The 22,244-nt window shown below is 46.9% G+C and overlaps 1 protein-coding gene across 2 annotated transcripts in view; it reads left to right on the forward strand.

Moving 5' to 3' along the window:
- STK32B (serine/threonine kinase 32B) overlaps positions 1-22,244 on the forward strand; it is a 339,814-nt gene that overhangs the window by 68,787 nt on the left and 248,783 nt on the right. The window lies entirely within an intron of this gene.

The following is a 22,244-nucleotide window of genomic DNA, read 5'->3' on the forward strand; positions in this document are numbered from 1 at the left end:
TAGATCCTTCCTTCATCCATTTACTCGACAGATGTTTATCAAATATTTATTGAGCAGCTACTTCACACCTGGTACAATGGAAATAAAGATAGACAAGTGCCCTAGTTACAGAGAGACAGTGAGCTAATAAATTAATACATACAAAATGGGAGAATATGATATATGCCAGAAGGAAATATACAGGGTCCTATGATAGAAAATGATGTGCATGGACCTCCTTGATGGGGTTTGTCTTAGTTCAGGTTTCTCTAGAAGTAAACCCTGAGACAAGGTTCTACATGCAAGCAGTTTGCTTAGAAGGCGATCCCAAGAAAGACGGAGGGAGGGCAAGTGAGGCAGGGAAGGGGAGACAGTCATTAAAGCTTGGGTTATCAAGCAGGTTACCACTGTGGGCACCTGCAGACTTTGGGAAGTGGTATAGAACATGCCTCAGGGTCATCCCACCCCTATGTTCAAGGGATGTGGGATGTTGATTCACCCATGCCCACCAGTCACTGGTTGAAGGCTCCCCCAGGGTACTTGCAATTCTGGGCATTTACCAGCTGCCATGCAGGGCAGAGCAGAGTCCTATCACCAGGTAAAGCCCTCCATCAAAGAGATGCAGGTGTTTGCAGTGTGTGCATTGAGGTGGTAAAGACAGAAGATGAGTGGGGTACCAACAATGTCAGCTACAGGGTAGTATTAGTCAGGGAATCCAGAGAAACAGAAGCAATAGGGATGCTATTGGATGGGTAGATGGATGGATAGATAAAGAGATTTGTTATAAATAATTGGCTTATGCAATTATGGAGGCTGAGAAGTCTCAAGATCTGCTGTCAGAAGGCTGGAGGCCCAGGAGAGCCAACAGTGTAAGTTTCAGTCTGAAAGCTAGCAGGCTCCAGATCTAAAAAGAGCCAATGTTTCAGTTCAAGCCCGAAGGCAGAAAGACTGATTTCCCAGCTCTAGGGAGTCAGTTAGAGTGTTCTTGTACTCCTCAAAAGGGTTAGCTTTTTGTTCTATTCAGGCCCTCAACTGATTAGATGAGGCCCACCCACATTGGGTAGGGCAATCTGCTTTACTCAAACTACCAATTTAAATGTTACTTTCATCCCAAACACCCTTGCAGATAAACTCAGAATAATATTGGACCAAATATCTAGGCATTTCACACCCCGTCACGTTGAAACATAAAGTTGACCATCACAAAGGTAGTCCAAGAAAGTTTCTCTGTGGAGCAGAGGTCTAAGATTGGAAAAATGAACCATGAGTGGGGTTCACAAAGAGCTGGGGAAGAAGAGTCCTGGAGTAGGGAAGGGAGGAGATTGGCTGGCTCTCGGGGTTAACAGATGACTGTGACTGACTAAAGTGAACAACATTCATTTATTCAACAGATGTGATTCAATGCCTCCTATGTACCAGGCACTGGGGAGAAGGGAGTGAACAAATCAGACAAATATGCTAGTTCTTAAGGAGAGAGATAGACAACAACCAAAGGAGTAAAATACATAGTAGGTCAGATGGAGCCTCTGTCAGCCCTGGTCCCTGAGTGAGTGCAGTAGATGGAGCCATCGGCTGATCTGCGTGGACAAGTAGTACAAGTAACAAAACAAACATTCATTATTACAACCCATCAAGATTTTGGGTTTACTTGTTACACAGCATAACCTAGCCCATACTGATTGATGAACCATCTTGCTAAATGGCAAAACAGATCCTATCACCCCATTCTTTTAACACACACACACACACACACACACACACACACACACACACACACACTCCCCTCTACCACTCAGAACCCTGTATGCTCCCCATTGCCCTCAGGATAAGGCATAACATCTTTATGCAACCTCAAAAGCCCAGCATGGCCTGCTCTTGCCACCTCTTCAGTATCATCTCTTGCCTCTACACCCCCCACCCCAACCCCATTTCAGTGTCTTTGAACTTGCTCTTTCTTCTGCTTGGAATAATCTCTCATACTCTCCCCACTTCCACCCCTCCTGCCCCTCCTCCCAACACTGCCCAACTCCTGTGTATCCTCTGGTCTCAGTGTCAAGTTCACTCCTTCAAAGGAGCCTTCCCTGCCCCCAGGTGTCTTCCTTCCCATGACATCTCTTCTTGTAGCCTTCAGCACGTCTGCCAATTACAGGTAAAATTCCTGTTGAATGTCAGGTTCCTATTAGATTTTAGGTTCCTGGAAGACAGAGACGTCTGTCTTATTTGTTCTGGTGTCTCAGCACACAACACCAACGAAGTCAAAGAATAAGCTCCCTGTAAATATGTAACCAATGAATAAATAACAGATCTTTCTGACATCTTTCCACCAGAGTGCTTTTATTAAAAGTCAGATTTTCTTTTAAAAGGAGTCCTGCATAGAGACATAGGACTCACTTTTGTGAGTTCCAGTCTTTTCAAAGAACTCCCTCCTGTCTTCCAATAAAAAGAGAGACAGGAGAACCGAGGAAACACATCTCCTCCAGAACACACTGTGCCTCCTGCATGGCGGGCGGCCGGGGAGATGTGATGCTTTAATTGGGAGCAGCGGGGGCTCATTATTCCGCGGGTGGAGGCGTGATGCACCTCCCAGGTTGGAGCCCGGCCTTTGTTTGGGATTACTCAGCAGCCCCAGCTCTTCCCAACCCCTGACCCCACATTAATGACCCAAGTTAAGGAGAGGGCAACTGTTCCGACCACTTTGTGAGGTCACGGGCTGCAGGGAACCTACCCTGCATGGGAGGGAGTAGCTGGAGACCTTCCCTGAAATTCCATCATCAGTTGTCAAAGGTCATAGTGAAATTATGATTTAATTTGGTTAGAAGTACAGGGATCTGGGAGATGCTCAAGGGTGGTTCTCTTGTAAGTGTCACATCTCAGGCTGTCCTGTGTCATTGGTTAGCTTTGCCAAGTTGCTTTATCGTCCAAAAGGGAGACTCCCATCTCCTGGTCTTTGGGATGCTCTTGGTGCCTCCAGGGCCTCACGTGTGGATTTGCACGTAACCGGCTGATTGAGCCCAACCCAGTTCCAGTCCCTGGGCCACCAGGCTTCCCAAACAGCACCGGCCCTAAAAAGGATCATAGTGAGGGAGACACATGCGTGAGCTTGAAAAATTGCTTTCCTACTGTGTTCCAGGAAATATTCAGTTGTCTTAGCAGGCACTGGAAGTATAAGAGGGTGACACAAATGAAAATATGAGTGAAAATAAGGAAGAAAAACAGGGATGGGGCAGAAATGGCGCCAGGGGGAAGCTGGAAATGTGTACCTTCAAAGCCCCCATGCAGATCTGAGCTTCCTCGTGGCCAATTCGAAAAGTGTAGCCAGGGCAGTAACCCATTTTGCAGGTCTGTACAGAGAAACCAGGCCTGGTGCTGAGGAGCTGCACAAGGACTCCTGGCCCTGAGGGGCGGCCCTGGACAAGCTGTCTGGAGGGTTGGCTCTCTCCTTGGCACTGAGACTCTGCTGGTCGCAGGAACTTGGCCAAGTCACTTGGCTCCCATTAAATCAAGGACAAGCATCTCTGCTCTGTTCCCCTCCCAGGGTGCCGTGAAGGTCAGAAAAGCGTGGAAATGCTTTTTTGAACCAGAAAGAACGATACAAGCATGAGGCATTATTATCTATAAGAAATTGATGGTACTAATTAATCTCTCTGAGCTTCAGTTACCTTAACTCTAACAACGGGCATAATAACAACCTCACAGGGTTTTTGTAAGAATGTAGATTGTCTGATTGGTGGCAGGACTTGTCTGATCTTAATCCTCTCCCTCTCTGGCTTTCTCTCATTAAGCAAGAGGGACAGACCCTCAGATTGAAATGGAGTGGATTCAAATCATAATGACAAATGTTCTGCTCTGAACATTTATCTATTCTTTTAAACACTGTACATACATGGAATGCTCTACATACTCACTCACATGTTACACACACACACACACACACACACACACACACACACACACACACTGTATTCTGCTACATTACCTGCAAGCAAGGCCAGCTCCATGCATGGGACCTGGGCAGTTGCCTCGGGCTGCACCCTGAGAGAGGCCCCACATTTGGTTTGACGCTCTATCACCATCTTGAAATGTTTAATAATATTTGAATAAGGGATCGTGCGTTTTCACTTTACACTGAGCCCTGCAAGTTAGACAGCTGGTCCTGTCCTGACTGCACACGTGACTGGCCAGCACATTGAAGGAGGAAGAGAAGAGACCTTTAAAGCTGGAAGCTCAACTTCCTCCCAGAGTCTCTTTTTTTTCTCAGTAAAGCAGAGAGGGCTGTCTTACTCACTCTGGTGTCTGCATGTCACTGCCTGCCCGAGACCCCCAGAGACGGGGTGGGGGGCAGGCTTCCACCTGCTTCTGGGAGAAGGGGACATGTGATGGGGGTATCCTGTTGTGGCCGGTGCTTGCTGCATCTTTGACTTTCATTCTTCCGTCTCTGTGACTCCCACTGGCCTCTGATCTCTTCATCTTCATGCTGCCACGGCCGCCTGCGCCAGTGCACATCCTCCTGCACAGTGCTGTGGACCCAGTGGTTTCAGGCTCAGGCTCTAGAGCTGGAATGGCCGGTGTTCAAGTCCTCGGCCTGCCCCTCCGCGCCTCTGACCCAATGGCAAGGTTCCTGGCTTGTTTGGGTCTCAGCTTCCTCGTATGGAGAGTGGAGAGAGTGGGTGTGAGCTCCTCACTGTGAAGACTGAGAGCTAGGCCTGGCCCCGAATCGTCTGAAACGTCAGGCAATTGATGTGGCTGCAGCAGCCTCTTAACCCACACCCCCTTTCTGAGTTTGCTCCCAACCCATCACTTGTGACAGGCAGCAAAAGGGATCATCTGAAAATCTAAGTCAGGTCATATACCGTCCCTGCTTGGGACTCCTCTACAGTACCCCCTGCATTTAAATTCACTCCAAGCTCTGTAAACAGTGGCCTGAGGGGCCCACCTACCTCTCTGACTTCAGCTCACTCCCACCTGCCCTTCCCATCACTCACCGCTTCAGACACACGGCCTTTTGTCAGGTGCTCAGAAACACCAAACTTGTTCCTGCCCCAGGACCTTTGCACGTGCTGTTCCCTGTGCCGAGTACTCGTGCACGAATAACTAGCATGACTGTTACAAACACCTGGCCAAATGGCATGTTGTCCTTCTACCTCCCCATGCTTGGCTGGTCACTGCAGGCCAGAGCTTCTCAACCTCTCTTGCATCATCACCTTCCCACGCCCGTCCCAGGAGCCTTTTGAGACATCATTTTCCTGATCATCTCCTCCACTCCCCACCTGCCATGGGATTTTGATAGCTCAGGTATACTGTATACCTGTGCACACTGTCTCTGTATGCCTGTGCTTTGCACTTAAAAGAATAAGATAATTTTGCCCCCAGAACCAGTTTCCCCCTTCTTGCAGGATTGCATGCTGTGGGCAGTCCTGATGGTGGCGAGCTTCTGCCCCTCAGGCAGGCTCTGAGTTTGGTGTCATTCCCACAGTTTAGTAAACTCTTTCTGTGCCTTGTCCTGTGTGTGAAGTTCTGTCAATGTTAGAAATGAGAAGTTTGATATTCTCTTAGCTGGGAAAGCTCACGGAAGGGGTAGGAGCACGTGTAACCACTGGGGTGTTAGGAAGATTTCATACCAGGCTGGAACAGTTTCCATTTCTACATGGACAGAAAAGGAAATGGTTTGGTCTTTTTCTTAGCAAATATCTGACAAGGAGTGCTTTGGAGCTGGGCTGGACAGTGGGAAGCATGAGATTTCCAGAAAGCTTTCATTTCCTTTTCTTTTTCTCTCAAATATTGTCAATTTTTTCAGACTTCTGTTCTCAAGGTTTTATCTCCTTCCAAGAATCTGACAAAACCCAAGCATATGCTCAGCGACTGAGCAATTTGTGTTATGACTGTATGATTCTGTTATCAAATGTTCCATTTTCAAAATAAATTAGATAAGGACAGTCTCAGTTCTGAAAGAGTGCACTTAGCTTATAAATGTAGTTCACATATGAACTCACAAATTTCAAATAACATATTTGTATGTTCTGAGACTAATGTGGTGACTGGAGCTACAGAAGTTGCTTTTGTTTGCATAGAATCTATTATGTCCTTAAAGTTTTAATGATTTCTTTTTCCTCCACATTTATTTCAATATCCAGTCAGTTTTTAATCCCTACACATAGAGATCCAGTACTCACAAATAGACACTTTTTGAATGAATGATCGTAATGTTTACAGATCATGTGTGAAATCATGAGAATTTTTGAGATCTGTCTGTTAGTGTAAAAACAACTAAATGACTTAGTGACGGTGATCGGGAACCTGCCTGGTGCCGTGCTTTGTTCTGAGCACTTTACAAATATTAAATAATTTGATCCTACAGCAATCCTATTATGTAGCTGTTATTATTACTTTCCTATTACAGAGGAGGAAGCAGGTCCCACAGCTTGTAAGGGGAAGAGCCAGCTTCAGGTTCTGTGTATGTAGTGATGTCATTACAATAACAATTAACAATATTAACAGCTGCCAGTAGTAATGGCTTAGATGGCAGTAACACTAAGAACAAAGCAGGTCAGATCTATCAGGTAGAATGCTGGATGTTTTCTGTAAATCATCTCTAATTTTCACGGTGACTTTCAAAGGTAGTGAAATTACTGTTCCCATTTTGCAGATATGGAAGCAAAGCCCCAGAAAGGTTAAGACAGCCTCAGGTCACACAATGCTGGGTGGAGAGGCTGGGTCAGGAGTTGGGCCTGCATCCAAGTCTCTGTTGGGTCTCGCTGTGAGAGCTGAGAAGACTGCTGTCCCTGATAAGGGGGAAGGACAGACATCTGTTCAGGAAATTTCTCCTGGCCACCACTTGGCAGCCAGCCACATCGAGAGGCCAGGAAGGCTAGGAAAAACATAGCCCAGGCCTGTCCATGCAGATCTCCTGGGCCAGTGGAGAAGGGATAAATATCCACAGAATGGGGAAGAGTGGCTGAGTGTTCGCTGTGTCCACCCATTCACTCATTCATTCATTCAGTTGTCCATTTGCCAATGCTTTGAGGGCCTACTGTGTGCAGGCCCTGGCTCCACTGGGGATACTGACCACACCCACACCTGTGGCATTTGACCCAGTGGACCCCTCCGTGGACTCTCCTCCTTGGGTTCTCTTATGGACTGAATGTTTATGTCCCCCTGAATTCATACCCCAGGGTGATAGTATCTGGAGGTGGGCCTTTGGGTGATACTTAGGTTTAGATGAGGTCACGAGGGTGGGGCCCCATGATGGGATTAGTGTCCTTGTAAGAAGAAGAAGAGAGAAGAGAGCTCTCCCTCTCCATCATGTGAGGACACAGCAAGAAGGCAGCTGTCTCTGAACCAAGAAGAGAGGCGTTACCAGAACTGAATCTGCTGGCACCTTGTTCTTGGATGTCCAGCCTCCAGACCATGAAACATAAATGCCTGTTTGTTTAAGCCCCTCAGTCTATGGTATTGGTTACACCAGCCCGAGATGACTGAGACCAGTTTCGTGATATTCTCGGGTTCTCTCCCCTGTCTCCAAGCAGTGTCCCCTCCTGTGTCCCGTGTTGTCTTCCTTTAGCTGCAGGTGTCCCCAGGCTTCTGTCCTCAGCCCCTATTCTTGACCAGCGTGCCCCACCTGGACCAGTTCATCCACCTCTCCCACGCCGGCTGCTGAGTCCAGAGCCAGCACCCCCTCCTTACAACTCTCTGGGTCCTCCTGCTGTCTCTTTATCACCACGGGCCCCTCAAACTCACAGGCCCTGAACCAAACTCTCCATCTTTCCCCACAAATTGTCCTTGTTTCTCCTTTGGTCTTTGCCTCTGCTGGGGCCTTCACCCTCCATATCTAATCAGTCACCTGTGCTGGGGATCCAGAATCTTCACTGAGTCCACGCCTCCCTTCCTCTGTGGCCACTTCCAGTGTTCTTGCTGATTTGTGTCCTTTTCTCTCCTCCTGTCCTGGCTCCGGTTCAGACTCTCTGACCCCCTTGTCTGGATTCTACATGTCTCCTGGCCTCTCTTCCCTGGATCCACACTGTGGTGGGTGTGGGTGATGATTGAATACAGAGTTTTCCCTCTATAACCCAGGGTCTCTCATGTCCCCTAGTCCTGTGCTTTTCCAATAACATCAATATCATCATCATTATTGTCTGAATCTGCTCGGGCCACCATAACAAAGTACCATGGACTGAGGGGCTTAAACAATGGTAATTTATTTCCTCACAGTCCTGGAGGCTAAAAGTCTGAGATCAAGGAGTCAGCAGGGTTGGTTCCTTCTGAGGCCTCTCTCCTTGGCTTGTAGACGGCCGCCCTCTCCCTGTGTCCTCACATGGTCATCCTTCTGTGCATGTCTGTGTCCTAATTTCTTCTTCTTATAAGGACACCAGTCGTATTGGATTAAGGCCCACTCTAGTGACCTCATTTTACCTTAATCACCTCTTTAAACGCCATTTCTCCGAATAAGTCCCATCTAAGGTTCTGGGGACTTTAGCATGTGAATTCTGGGGGACACAGTTCAGCCCATAACCATCATCGTCAATCATGTCACCATTGTCATCATCCCCATCACTCCTCCCCCACCACACGCACATTTATTGATCACCTGGTATGTGTTGGGCTCTGGTGTAAACCTTTTCACGTGTGATCTCATTTAATTTTCACAGGAATGGGGAGGAGAGAGGTGAGGTAAACCCCCACTTTGCCTCCTCAAGGAAGTGTTCTCTCATGCCCTGCTTCTGTCAAAATGTCATCATCCCTCCAGTTTGTGGGCCAGGGGAGCTGCTACATAGCCCATCCACTTAGAAATCACACCCTTCTTTGAATTATAGAATCTGGCTCTCTCACAGAGAAAAAGTCCTGAAATCTTTGAGTGCATCAGATGTCTAAGCAGCAAAGGATTTCACTATGATTGTCAAGAGCTGTATAGTCCCAACTCTCCTTAAAAGTGAGCAGCACTTTCTGGGCTCTGGAGCCTCCTGAAACCGTCAGAGGGGGTGGCCAGTCCCCCCTCTGCCTCCACCCAAAGCCTCCGGAGCTTTCCTCCATTCTAGCCTTTGTGGGTGCTGCTTACCCTCTTGACGGGCACACCCTGGATATGGCTGGGACCAAGTTTGGTTTGTTTCTGACCCAGGGCCTGAAATAGAATCATATTTCCGTGAAGGTCAGGAAGGAAATACAAAATAAACAGATCTTCTAACCCCAAAGGGACACCACAGGCCACGGATATAAAGCATTTCAATGAGGCTTCTCATCTTATTATTCTGGTTTGCGTTAGGCTAGTAAGGGAATTACATTGTGCGTGTGTGCCCACGTGCATGCATGCATGTGTGTGCATGCCTGTGTGCATGTGTGTGTGTTTTAGGGGCCATCCCTAATCCCTAGCAGTTCAAAACAATAAATTCATCATTTATTTGGCCCTGTAGGTGGCAGAATTTTAAGATGGCCCCCATGAGCATCTGGTCTCCCACTCCACTCCTGTGATTATGTCACATTATATTGCAAAAAGGAGATTATCTAGGTGGGTCATATCTAATCACAGGAGCCCTCTAAAAGCAGAGAGATTTCTCAGAGTAGTTACAGAAAGGACAGTAGGAGAGAGATTGGAAGCATGAGAAGCATTTGCTGTACTATTAGGAGTTTCCAGATGCTTAGAAAACTCCCACTTCACAGCCAGGAAAGAGACAGGCACCACCATCCTACAACCACAAGGAACTGAACCTGCCAACAACCTCGATAAGTTAGGAAGCTGATTCTTCCCCAGAATTTCCAGTAAGAGCAGCCCGGCCAACACCTTGATTTTGGCTTTGTGAGACCCTAAGCAGAGAACCCACTTGCTTCCACTCAGATTTCTGAACTGCAGAGCTGTGGGCTAATCAATGGATGTTATTTTAAGCTGCTAAATGTGTGATATTTGTTACACAGCATAGAAAACCAATACAGGTCCTTCCTCTGTGTGTAGGACAGGACATGGACCAGGAACCAGGGACATGGAGATTCCTGAGACAGGCCCCTGCCCCCAGACGTTCATGGTCAAATGTGAGAATCCAGAGTTCAGGCTGGAGGACCACAGCTGAAGGCAAAGGTCACTGTGGGGCTGCCATAGCAGCACTTGATGGCAGGAAAGAGTAGTGGGCAGGCCTGGGGCCAGGGCAGGTGCTGGGGGGGAGGACACCGAGTTGGCCGTCCTACCCTCTGACCCAGGGTGGCTTTTCTGAAGCTGTTGGGTCACGTGGGCGTGTTTGGGCTCGGGGCCATCCAGGGCACCCATCCCTGGCTTTCTTTCTCACCTTCCCCGAGCCTCTGCTTCCACCCTCCCCATTTGCCTTCATCAAGGAGTCTGATTCCTCTTTCACAGTGAAAATGGCAGCCCCTTACACCAACTTCATGGTGTCTACAGATCTGCCTCCAGGCTGCCCAAGCTCTTCCTCGGACCTCGCAGCATAGCTGTCTCCTGTTCCCGTCCCAGCAGATTGATCAGTGATCTGACCCTGCCCCCAGCCAAAGACTCTGGCCTTGACTTAGGTCGAGGGATGTCCATGGATGTTCAGTTGTTCCAGCACCATTTATTGAAAGGCTGTCCTTCTTCCGTTGAATTGTTTTTGTACTTTTGTCAAAAATCAGGAGATTGATAGCTTGGTTTCTAGGAGAAATGGTCATGCTCTAAGTCACACAGAGTTTCTCTTTCAATCATTGTGTTGAGAGCTGGCCGGGACATCACTTTTTGTCCAAGGTTGCACAGCTGGAAATAACAAAAGCCTGCCTCTCCCAGAGCTGGTTCCACTCTACCAGAATGAGGAACCAAGTGATGCCATTTTGTTTCTAAAGTATCTTTTTATTTCTACAACTAGACAGCTGTAAGTATACACACAGGTGCATACAGCCACAGATGTGGATCATTTGTTTGGTCATTCATGCATCTACTTGGTCATCCTTTATTCACCCTCTCCTCTGGGCCAGGTGTTGTTCTGGGTGTTGTGGATTGAATAGTGTCCCCCCAAATTCATGTCCACCTGGAACCTCAGAATGTGACCTTAATTGGAAGGAGGGTCTTTGCAGATGTAATTAGTCAAGATGAGGTCATCTTGGATTAGGGCCCTAATCTAATGACTGGTGTCCTTATTAGAAGAGAAGAGACACAGAGACAGACACAGAGGGGAGACGGCCATGTGATGATAGAGGCAGGGATTGGAGTGATGCGGCCACAGCCAAGGAGCAGTAAGGATGGCTGGCAGCCCCAAAAGCTGGAATAGGCAGGGAAAGATCCTTCCCTAGACTGTCTGGAGGGAGCCTGGCCCTGCTGGCACCTTGAGTTCAGATTTCTGGCTTCCAGAACTGTGAGAGAATATATTTCTGTGGTTTTAAGCCACCCAGTTTGTGGTTCTTGGTTATGGCAGCCCCAGGAAATGAATATACTGGGCACAGAGGAAGCAGATGTATCTGAGAGAGTCTTTGCTTCGAGAAATTGTTAGTCTCTCTCTCTCATGTGTTTGATACTTTCCTTATCATAGATTCCACCTGTCCACCAGCATCCAAATTAGCTTCTGTCCTGAGATTATTGCCATATAATATTTTCCTATATGAATTGGGCATATGATTTCCTAAATGCTTATAGAGTCAGTGTTTTTGCTGATAAGAGTATAGAGTGAGAAAGAAAGGCTTTCGGTCTTTATGAAACACATTTATCACGTAGAAAACAAAACAGTTTTTAGTGAGGCTAAAAGAAGCAGCTCAGTTTAGCAAACACTGGTTTTCTACTCTGTACGTAAGACGTCTGGACGGAATAACTGGTCCAGCTCTGGCCCCAACCAGCCAGAGTGGATGCTGGCCAAGGAGTTGGATCAGAGTCTCCAGCTGAATATCAGCCCCTGATGTAACCATGGATGAAATCTACACCTTAGGGTAGAGGAACCACGGTTGAGTGAGGGAGGCTCTATGCAAAGATGGTTCCCTCCAGAGCCCTGGGTGCTACTAGCATAGACTTGCGGATGAACTCATAGCCTTCAGCACTGGGAGTGAATATGTACACGTGGCTCCCCCGTGCAGCCACTCTTCCTGGATGGGAAGGTGTCAGTTCCAGTCCCGCGTAGCCTATGAGTCTGTGGCCTCTGAGTAAGTAGGCTACCTGGTGAGGGAGGAGGTTACACACCTAGAAGATGGTCGTCTCCATCAGTCATGGGGAAGGAAGAGACTGGTATTTATTGAATGCTTCTTGGAAGGCACTGAGCTTTGTGGTTTTGATGTTGTTACGTGGAACTCTCATCCACTCAATTGATTTTGGAGTCTAGTGAACAGAGAGAGGTACTGATTTGATTTGATTTTTGTCCCAAGAACTAACCAGTTTTCCCAGCCCTACTTACCAAATAGCTCTTCTCTTCTCTGCTGGAGTTCAGCCTGAGCTTGTCAACCTGCAAAGCTGTGTTCCTTCCTCTGCTCCATCCTGAATCTCTGGTGGACATTTTTGTAATTCAGTTTCCCAGAAGAATCACACTTCACTCGGGATTATGTCTTTTTTGTTCACCACAGGCATCTTATCACATGCAGTGACCGTTGAATGTGTAAATAAACTATTACTCTTATGTCTGGTAGGATAAGACTTTTCTCTTCAAAACTTATTTGGTAGAACATTTTACCCTATTCTCACTTATTCTTAAGAATGATTTTGCCAGTTTGGGGGAACAACCTCAATTATGATTATATAAATGTGAGCATGAATTTGAGAGGAACTGACAGATGTCTTCTTGTGTCCTGCAACCTTTACTGCCTTATCCCATTCATCACCCTGACAACCCCATGAGGTTGGCATCATTGTGCCCATTTCACAGATGACTAGAGCGAGGTGCTGAGACATGGAGGGCCCCCTCCCCCTTGAAGCTATCTCTAACCCCAGTCAGAAGTGAGGCTGCCATCCTTACTGTGCTCAGCACTCTCTTGGACTTCTCCCTTTCATGGCCATTCATTCAATAGGTATTTATTGAGCACTTACTATATGCCAGGCACTGTTCTAGGCTCCAGGGATACTGCAGTGAACAAAACAGGCAAACTTCCCAGCCTTCAAGGAGTCGGCATTCAATATGGGGGTGGAGACAACGAGCAGGTTGACAAGAGAACAACAGATATTTCAGTTTGTAAGAATGACTAGGATGGAAATAAGATGGCGATGGGGTAGGGAGGACTGAGGGGGAGGTCACCCAATCAGGGCGGTCAGGGAAGACCTCTCACTTCTGCAGGGAAGAGAAACCCAAGGATGGGAAGAAGCTGGCACAGGGGTAAACCAGAGCCAAGCATTCCAGGAGGAGGAACAGCAGGAGAGTACCTGGGCATTTGGGCAACAGCTGGGAGGCCTTGGAGGCTGATGGGGAGGCTGGGAGGGAGGGGAGGACAGGTCCTTCCAGGTCATGGTGAAGGGTGTGATTGTATTACCTGTGCAACCGGACACTACTGACGGATGAATCTGAATAGTACTTGAGTTGTAGGCTCCTGGGATGGTGGGCAAAGGAGGGAAGAGAGGACTCTTCTTCTTGGACCTGAGAACAGACTCAGACCCTGGGGTCAGTAGGTGAATTGGTCCCTTTCTAAGAATTGCAATGGCCCCATCTGCTGTCCAAAATAACCCCTTACTGAAACCCCGAGTCCCTGCGAGGCTGATTCCCGGGGACTTGGTGGCTTGGTAAATAAGGGGAGAGGATCTTCTTGGGCCGTGCTTTTCCCAAAAAGCTCTTGCGGAGGCTGGACGTGTCCTTGCCCTGAAGAAATGTCTAGTGATCCTTCTGGTGGGTTAACCACCCCCCTCCAACCCCACCCTACTCATTCCTTTCCGCTCATACCCCTGTCCTGCTGTTCCAGGAACTCATCCTGCTGTTTCATGCCACTGGGTGCTTGTTTTCCTTGTAGCTTTTCTTGGAATCATTACTTCTTCTCCTCACCCCCTGGAGAACTCTTATTATTCCTCAGACCCACACTCAGGGTCTTGTGTTTTCAAAACTTTCCCTGACTGTCCCCGAAGGATGGAGTAGATCCCTCTCTATGACCTTGGTCCTAGTCGCTACGGCATCAGCACCCTGCAGGGCCCAGCGTGTCCCCTGCTAGGCTGCCAGCTGCTTGTGAGCAGAGCCCTGTCACTTTCGAAGCCCCCTTCTCCCATCAGGATCAGCACACCGTAGACACGGAAGATGTGAGGATGGACCTAAATCTAGTAATGAGAATGTCTTGTCCCTGCTTCCACATAGGCATAGGCTGAACCAAGGCAGCTACATGCTTGCTTTGCTTCTCCCTTTCCTGGGCTCCTGGCTGATCACCACTCCATCTTTTTTTCTTTTTTTAATGACTTTTTTAGAGCATTTCAAGGTTCATAGCAAAACTGAGGGGAAGGCACAGAGACTTCCCATATACTCCGGCCACCACGCATGCACAGCCTCCCCCATTATCACCTCCCCCACCACAGTGGTACGTTTGTTACAATCAGTGAACCGATGAAACTGACACATCATTATCACCCAAAGTCCATAGTCTACATTAGGGTGCACTCTTGGTGTTGTGCATTCTGTTGGTTTGGACAAATGTATCATGACATGGACCCATCATTATGGTATCATGCAGAGTATTTGTACGGCCCTAGAAGTCCTCCATGCCCACTTTATCTTTTCAGATAAATTTATTTAGCAGACTGTAATTTCATTGCTGGGATTCCACGTCCTTAATTACCATCATGTGGCAGTTCGGTTTCCCTGAGGTTACAGCTAAATTTGCTTATTTCCAAATAGCTTAAACCAACAACACCAAACCATAGTTTTCTTTTCCCTCATCAGGACCCTCTAGTACTTTCCCACCATGTTTAGAAAAATCTCCTAAAGCCCTTACCCCAGCCCTGTATGGCCAGCTCCTGACCACCCTTCTGACCTCATCTCTCCTACTTTCTCACCCTCTCAAGTTGCACTCCAGCTATCCTTGCCTGCCTGCTTTTCCTGCAGACCATCATGCATGTTCCTCCCAAGGGCTTTGCACTTGCTGTTCCCTCTGCCTGCCGTTACCATCCCCCAGATATTTGCTTCAAGGATCTGCTCAATTGTCCTCTCCTTAGAAAGGCCTGCCCTGACCACCCTATTCTACTCCCAACATAGTCGCTGTTTATGGCTGTCCCTGGTGGGGTCGGCAGAATAATGGCCCTCCAGAGATGGCCACATCTCAATCCTAGAACTGCGTATACACCACATTACATGGCAAAAGGGACTTTGCAGATGTGACTAAAGTTAAGGTCTTGAGATGGGGAGGTTATCCTGGATTATCCTGTGGGCACAATGTAATCACAAGGATCCTCATAAGGGAAAGAGGGAGAAAAGAGGGTCAGAGAAGGAGATGTGACGTTGGAAGCAGAGGTTGGAGTGATATGGGGCCATCGGCCAAGCAATGCAGGTGGCCACGAGAACCTGGAAAAGGCCACAAAATAGATTATTCCCTAGAGCCTCCAGGAGGAACTCAGCCTGCTGACACCTTGATTTTAGTCCGGTGAGAACTGTGTCAGACTTCTGACTTCCAGGGCTATAAGATAATATATATGTATTATTTATGCCCCTGTGTTTGTGCCTGAATTTGCTAGAGCAGCACTAGGAAACTAATACACGTGGATTTATTGTTTTCTTCATAGAATTTACCACTTCATACCAATGAGTTATACATTGATGGATTATTTGCCTCCTTGCACCAGAAGGTCAGCTCCATGGATGGAGGGTCATTTTGTGTTCTGTTCACTGCTGGGTCCCAGTACCTAGAACAGGGCCTGGCACACAGCACACACTTATTGTCACTTCAACAAGTATGTATATCCACTCAGTAGACCTTTATTTTTTCAACCAATAAATACTTGTTGAATAAGTGACTAATAGAAGCATTTCATGGTGATGCCTGATGCATCTGGGTCGTCCCTGCTTTCTGTATGGAGGTCAGTTGTGTCCTATAAAGACACAACTGTCTTTCCCAGTCCCAGTTCCTGGACAGCCCAGTCCCTGGAGAGCCCCTTCCTGATCTCCTACCTCACTGCACAGCTCATGTATTCATGCCTGTGTTTGGTCATCTCAACTGAGTACATCCTCTGTGCTACCTGTCACGTATCTGGGAGTCAAGGATGAAGAGGGCTCAGCCCCATTCTCAGTGAGTCACCTGGATACATGCATTATCTCTATGCTAATGAGAGACAAAACCAAAACCAAATAATCACCAGCATTATGTGCTGATTATGGAATAGTCTTATCCTGAGAAAAATTCCACCGGATGAGTGTGACCCCATTTGAGAGATGAGCAAACAGATTGTGAGATGCTAAGTGACCAGGCTGAGGGTCCACAGCTGCAGCAGGGATTTGAGTTGATACTTTTCAGGGTGGCTTCCATTTGCAGAATCAGCCTTCTGCTCTGTCATTGCCTGTGGCCCTCACCCCGACTTGGGGAGGTAGACATCGCTACTCCCATTTTACCGATGGGAAAATTGAGGCTGGGGAAGTTAATTTATTTCCTCAGGTTCACAAGGACAAAAATGGTGGGGTTAGGTTTAAAGCTAGCTGTGCAGAACACCAAGCTCTCCCTTCCACCTCTGCCCCTTACCACCTCCCCATCTGATAGGTCTTTTCCCACTACAGTCCAATGACCCAAACCTCAAATACTTACGGGATCAGGCAGGAAACGGAGATGCATGAACTGGGCAGGCATGGATAGTGGCGACTCAGAGAAGACTATTGTCCTGTTGTCAGGGGGCATCATAGGGCCAGTTATGGCAGATCTTCCAATTTTTGAAATGATGGCAAAAATCAGTATTTTGAGGTGAAATTTCCTATACACGCATGACCAACCCAAGTGCAATGGTACAAGAAATGAACTCCAGGTTTCAGCTTTCTAGGGAAATGATAAAGGGGACATTTGCTTGCTGTCCTTGCTTGATGTATTTTTATAGGATATTGATTGGGGTTTACTTTCCATTACAGATTGTTTAAAGAGTAGCTAGCCATCTTGAAAATTCACATTTGGCTCTCTGAATAAGCTGCTTCCTGAATATTGCATGTTGAAAGAGTGCTATGAAATTCATTAGAAATAGTTGGCCTGTTGGAAATGAGAAAAGAACCCAGTAGCTCACAAGGTAGAACAACCAAATTTACCCAGTGTGATAATTACAATCAACAGTTAATAGGCACTAATACAGTTCTCACTTTATCACCCAAGCGATGTTTGGTCATGATTTAATCAGACTAGTGTTGTGTCATAAAGGTGAAAAGTGGGGAAAAGCTACTCATACAGAATAATAATGATAATCATACCTAATATTGGTAGGCATTACTTCAGACTCAGGATTATTCTAAATACTTTACCTATATTGATTCATTTAATATTCATGACAACCATAGATGGGTATTTTACCCATTTTATAAGTGAAGAGACTGAGGCACAGAGAGGTTAAGTGACTTCCCCAAAGTCACCCAGCCGGTGCGTGGTAGAGCCAGAATTCAAATCCAAGCAGTGTGGCCCCTGTGTTTATACCCCAAACAATGTTTTTCTTCTGCCTTTCAGTAAAATCACGATGAGGCTGGAAATTCAACAATAAAATAGTTAGCATTTACTAAGCTCTTACTATGTGACTGTCTTTGTGTATCAGAGAGAAATGCTTCTGGCTTCTTGTAGTAGCAAATCTGACCCACAGTGACTTGAACAAATAAGACTGCTTTGTTCTTTTTTCTAATATAATAAGAAGTCCAGAGGTAGGTGGTTGCTGGCATAGCTTCAGAGGCTCAACAACAGGGAGTGGCTTCTGTGCCCAGAAATCTTGGCCTTTTGCTTGTGTTTGTTGTCTCATAGTCACAAAATGGCTGCTGCATCTCCAGACATCACATCCTCATTCATGGCAGGAAGAGGTGGGAGGGTTCAAGAGCCAGTCCAGCTGTAACTGTCCCTTTTCATCGGGAAAATATGCTTTCCCAGAAATACCCCCATTAATCTCCTGCTTAGATCTCATTGACTAGACCTATGTCATGAGGTCACTGCCAGCTGCATGACTGTCTGTGACAGTGGAGAACAGAATTGTCCAGTGGATAATCAGTATCACCTGGAAACTTGCAATCTGGGAAATACAAGTTCTCTGGCCCCTCCCCAGAAACTCAGGAGGGGACCCACGATCTGTCTTAACAAGCTTCCAGGGGATCCTGATGAACTTACTGGATTGGATCAATTGTGACTCATTGTCTGAGGCCGGCCGCACTGCTCCGTAACAGATCTGAGGTTTCCTGATCAAGGATGAAGGGGGAGTTGGCCCTGGCTGGGCAGGCAACCAGTTATTTAATGGTTCGTGTGTCATTTCATCGTTTGTGTGACAGCCCTCCAGGCAGGCGTCACTGTTTTGGAGCCTTTGGGTGAGGTCACTGGCACCCCCTTGGCTTTGCCTCTGGCTGGCAACGTGCTGCCTGTTTCTACTTTAACAGTGTACTTATTACAGTGTCACCCTTGGCAACCCTAGTGTCTGGTGGTCTGAACAAACACTGCTTTTCAAGAATTCACCTTCCCGTCCCCCGGCCAGCTCTGTAAGTGCTTGTGACTTCTTCAGGTGGGACAGCTGATGATCTAGAAACCTACAGGTGACCAGTTGTCCCAGTTTTCCCAGGACTGTGGGGTTCCTAGCATTGCAGGACCTTTAGGGCTAAGACCAGGAAGGTCCCGGGTAAACCATGACCAGATGGTCACCCTAAGAAACCCACTAATCACCCCTCCTACACCCCTCAGCCAACTCCTCTTGCTCTGGGCCAACAGCCCTAGGTGACAGTGTGATTTCTAGGAGCCGTCTTTGGCCTGGGACTCTCATTGACTGAAGTCATTTCAATCTGCTTATCAATCAAGTGTAAACCCTTCCCTTATTCAGTGTATTCATGGAGGCACTATTATGTAAGTCTCAGTACACCAGGTCAGGGGGATGCGAAATAAATGAAAAACCCGGGCCATACACTCACTCACTTAAATCCAATCTGGGTTATGGACCTAAGCAGTTTGACTCCAGGCTGGGGTCTCCTGATCCCTGGACCGATGTCTGCAGAAGGTTCTGCTATTGCACTAAGGAGAAAGTGATTTGTTGGAAGTGGGGGAAAGCTTCATGAGTGAAAAGAATATGTGAGCTGTGTGTCAAAGGGCAGGTAGGAGTTTTCCCTGAAATAAAGGGTGTCGGAGGAATGGCTTTCCAAGCAGGTGAAATAACAGCACAGGGACATGGCAGCATGAAGGAGCATGGCCTTCAGGGGAGTGGGGATGTTTATTGCTAATTGGTGGGGAGGGCAGGTGTCAAATGCCAACAGTGGTGCCTGCCTCCCGGGACCTTGGGGGCTTGGGATAGGATATGTGCATTTCCTAGCTCATTGCTGGTCACATCACAAGTGCAGTCCCAGCCCACTGCTTTCTCTCTTCCCAGTTTCTTTTCCTGGCAAGTTATGCGCAAGGGAAACCAATCTAGGTCAAGGTTTTGCTAAGTTAACCGTTAACCCTGTCTCTCTATTCTAAGCACGTTAGGTGTTAGGTGGCGCACTGGATTCTGACGTTGGTTTGGCAGGGACACAGTTCAACATAATTATCCTCCATGGTGGTGAGTTGAATGCACGAGGAACTAATTGTATTCATTCACCTCCCCCTATCCTTGCCCCCATAATGTAGTGAACTAATCAGTTCCCTTCATCTTTTGTAAATAGCATGTCTTGCCTAGTTACTAGAAACTGGCCGTAATTCAGTCTAATTCAGAAATATTTACCGAATACTCATTATGTACCAAGAAGTGTGTCTGGCACCATGAATATGGGGATCTGCTTTCAATCATTCCTTTAGTTGATGAATATTTGTCAAATACGACTGTGTACTAATGCCGTACTAGCTGTAGGGATACAGTAGAAAAACAAACATGGCCTTTGACCTCAGGGAGCTTAGAGTCTAGTGGAGGATCAACGATCTTAATCAAATGCATGTAAAATAACACAGAATGATGTCTTTCGGAGCAAATTCCCGGGTGCTGTGAGAGTATATAATAGGCGGAGCAGACTTAGGCTGAAGGGTCAGAGCAGCCTTCTCTGCTTGCAGAAGAATGAAGAGGAAGCAGAGTTAACAAGTGTAGGGCCAAGAAAAGAGCATTAAAGGCGTGGGGAATGGCTGCTCAAAGCACAGAAGGAAAGCTTGCAAGTCTGAAGCTCAGTGGCTGTGAGGAGCATGGTAGGAGGTGAAACAGGAGAAGTAACAGGGGCCCAATTGTGTAGCCTCGTGGCCATGGGGAGGAATTTCCTCTTTTCCCTGAAAGCAATGGAAGGGCCATTGGAGGGGTGTAAGCAGAGGACGAGCAAGAAGACCCCCCTCCTGAGAGAGGTGGTTGGAAGACCACTGTGGTTGTCCGAGCGAGAGATGATGTGGGTTAGACCAGAGGGTGGCCACAGGGTGGATGGATGGGAGAGACAGTGAAGAGGTAAAATGGACCTAACCTAGTGAAGGATTAGATGTGGGGTTGGGAGAGAGAGGAGTCCACGATGAGTTCCAGGCTTTGAGCTTGTGAGGTCGAATGAATGTTGAACCACTCATCCTAGGCCGTGTTTCTTTTTTTTTAATTGATGTATGGTTGATCTACAATGTTGTGTTAGTTTCAGGTGTACAGCAAAGTGATTCAGTTGTATATTCGGTTTTATATACATATATATTCTTTTTCGTATTCTTTTCCATTATGGTTTATCACAGGATGTTGAATATAATTCCCTGTGCTATACAGTAGGACCTTGTTGTTTATCCATCCTATATATACTAGTTTGCATCTGCTCATCCCAAACTCCCAAACCATCCCTCTCCCCCCCGCCTCCCCCTTGGCAACCACCAGCCTATATATATATGTGTGTATATATACCTATGTATGTATATATATATGTTCTTTTCCATTATAGGTTATTACAAGATATTGAATATAGTTCCCTGTACAGTAGGTCCTTGTTGATTATCTACTTTATATATAGTAGTGTGTATCTGTTAATCCCAAACTCTTAATTTATCCTTCCCCCCTTCCCCTTTCCCCTTTGGTAACCATAAGTTTCTTTTCTATGTCTGTGAGTCTGTTTCTGTTTCGTAAATAAGTTAATTTGTATCATTTTGTTAGATTCCACATATAAGTGTTATCATATGATAGTTGTCTTTCTTTGTCTGACTTACTTCACTTAGTATGATAATCTCTAGGTTTATCCATGTTGCTGCAAATGACATTATTTCATTCCTTTTTATGGCTGAGTAATATGCCATTGTATATATGTACCACTTCTCCTTTATCCATTCTTCTGTCAATGGACATTCAGGTTGCTTCCATGTCTTGGCTATTGTGAATAGTGCTGCTGTGAACATTGGGATGCATGTGTCTTTTTGAATTAGAGTTTTCATGTTTTCTGGATATATGCCCAGGAGTGGGATTGGTGGATCATATGGTAGTTCTATTTTTAGTCTTTTAGGGAACCTCCATACTGTTCTCCATAGTGGCTGCATCAATTTACATTCCCATCAATGGTGGAGGAGGATTCCCTTTTCTACACACCCTCTCCTAGGTTCCATTTTGGACCCATTGAGTTCAAGGTGGCTCCAAAGCCTCCAGGAGTTTCTGTGTGGTAGGATCAATTGGTACGCACAGCCTGGAAAGTCACTGGCCATTAGGTGGTGACTGAAACCTTTGGAGCCAGTGAGGAGAGGAAGGTTGCAGGATGGAGGCTTGACGGAGTCCAGTAATTAATGGCCAGGAGGACAAAGGTGCATGTGCCAAAAGGCTGATGCATGAAATGGAAAATTGAGAGGGTGCGCTTCCATTGAAGTCATGCAGGTGTTTCAAGAAAGAGAGAGTGGCCAAGTAGAAGGGGCACAGAAAGTTGTCCATTGGCTCGAGTGGTATAGCCATACGTTGTTGGCCTGTTGTGCTATGGGGATGGGGTATATGCCATACTGGAACAAGGCAGTAGAGATAGCAAGAATGGGGAGCCCCATCAAGAAACGTGATGAAAGGGAGGCATGAGACAGGGTAATACCAGGAGGAAGGTGTGGGATCACCATCCTCATCCTCTTGGCTCATGATATCAGTGGTTAGACAGACACGCAAGCAGGAAAGGACCATGGTGTGGTCATGAAACTTGGGGGTCCAGAGGTTCCATAATGGAGGTGGGATTAACTCCTTGGATACTGAGGCAGGTGAGCTGATGCCTGAGTATGTAAGGTAAGAGTGCTTGATGGACAAGACAGGAACCAGAAGTAAGGAAATGTCATCCTGGCAAAGG

The sequence above is a fragment of the Balaenoptera ricei genome, chromosome 5, assembly GCF_028023285.1.
Source record: "Balaenoptera ricei isolate mBalRic1 chromosome 5, mBalRic1.hap2, whole genome shotgun sequence".
NCBI lineage: Eukaryota > Metazoa > Chordata > Mammalia > Artiodactyla > Balaenopteridae > Balaenoptera > Balaenoptera ricei.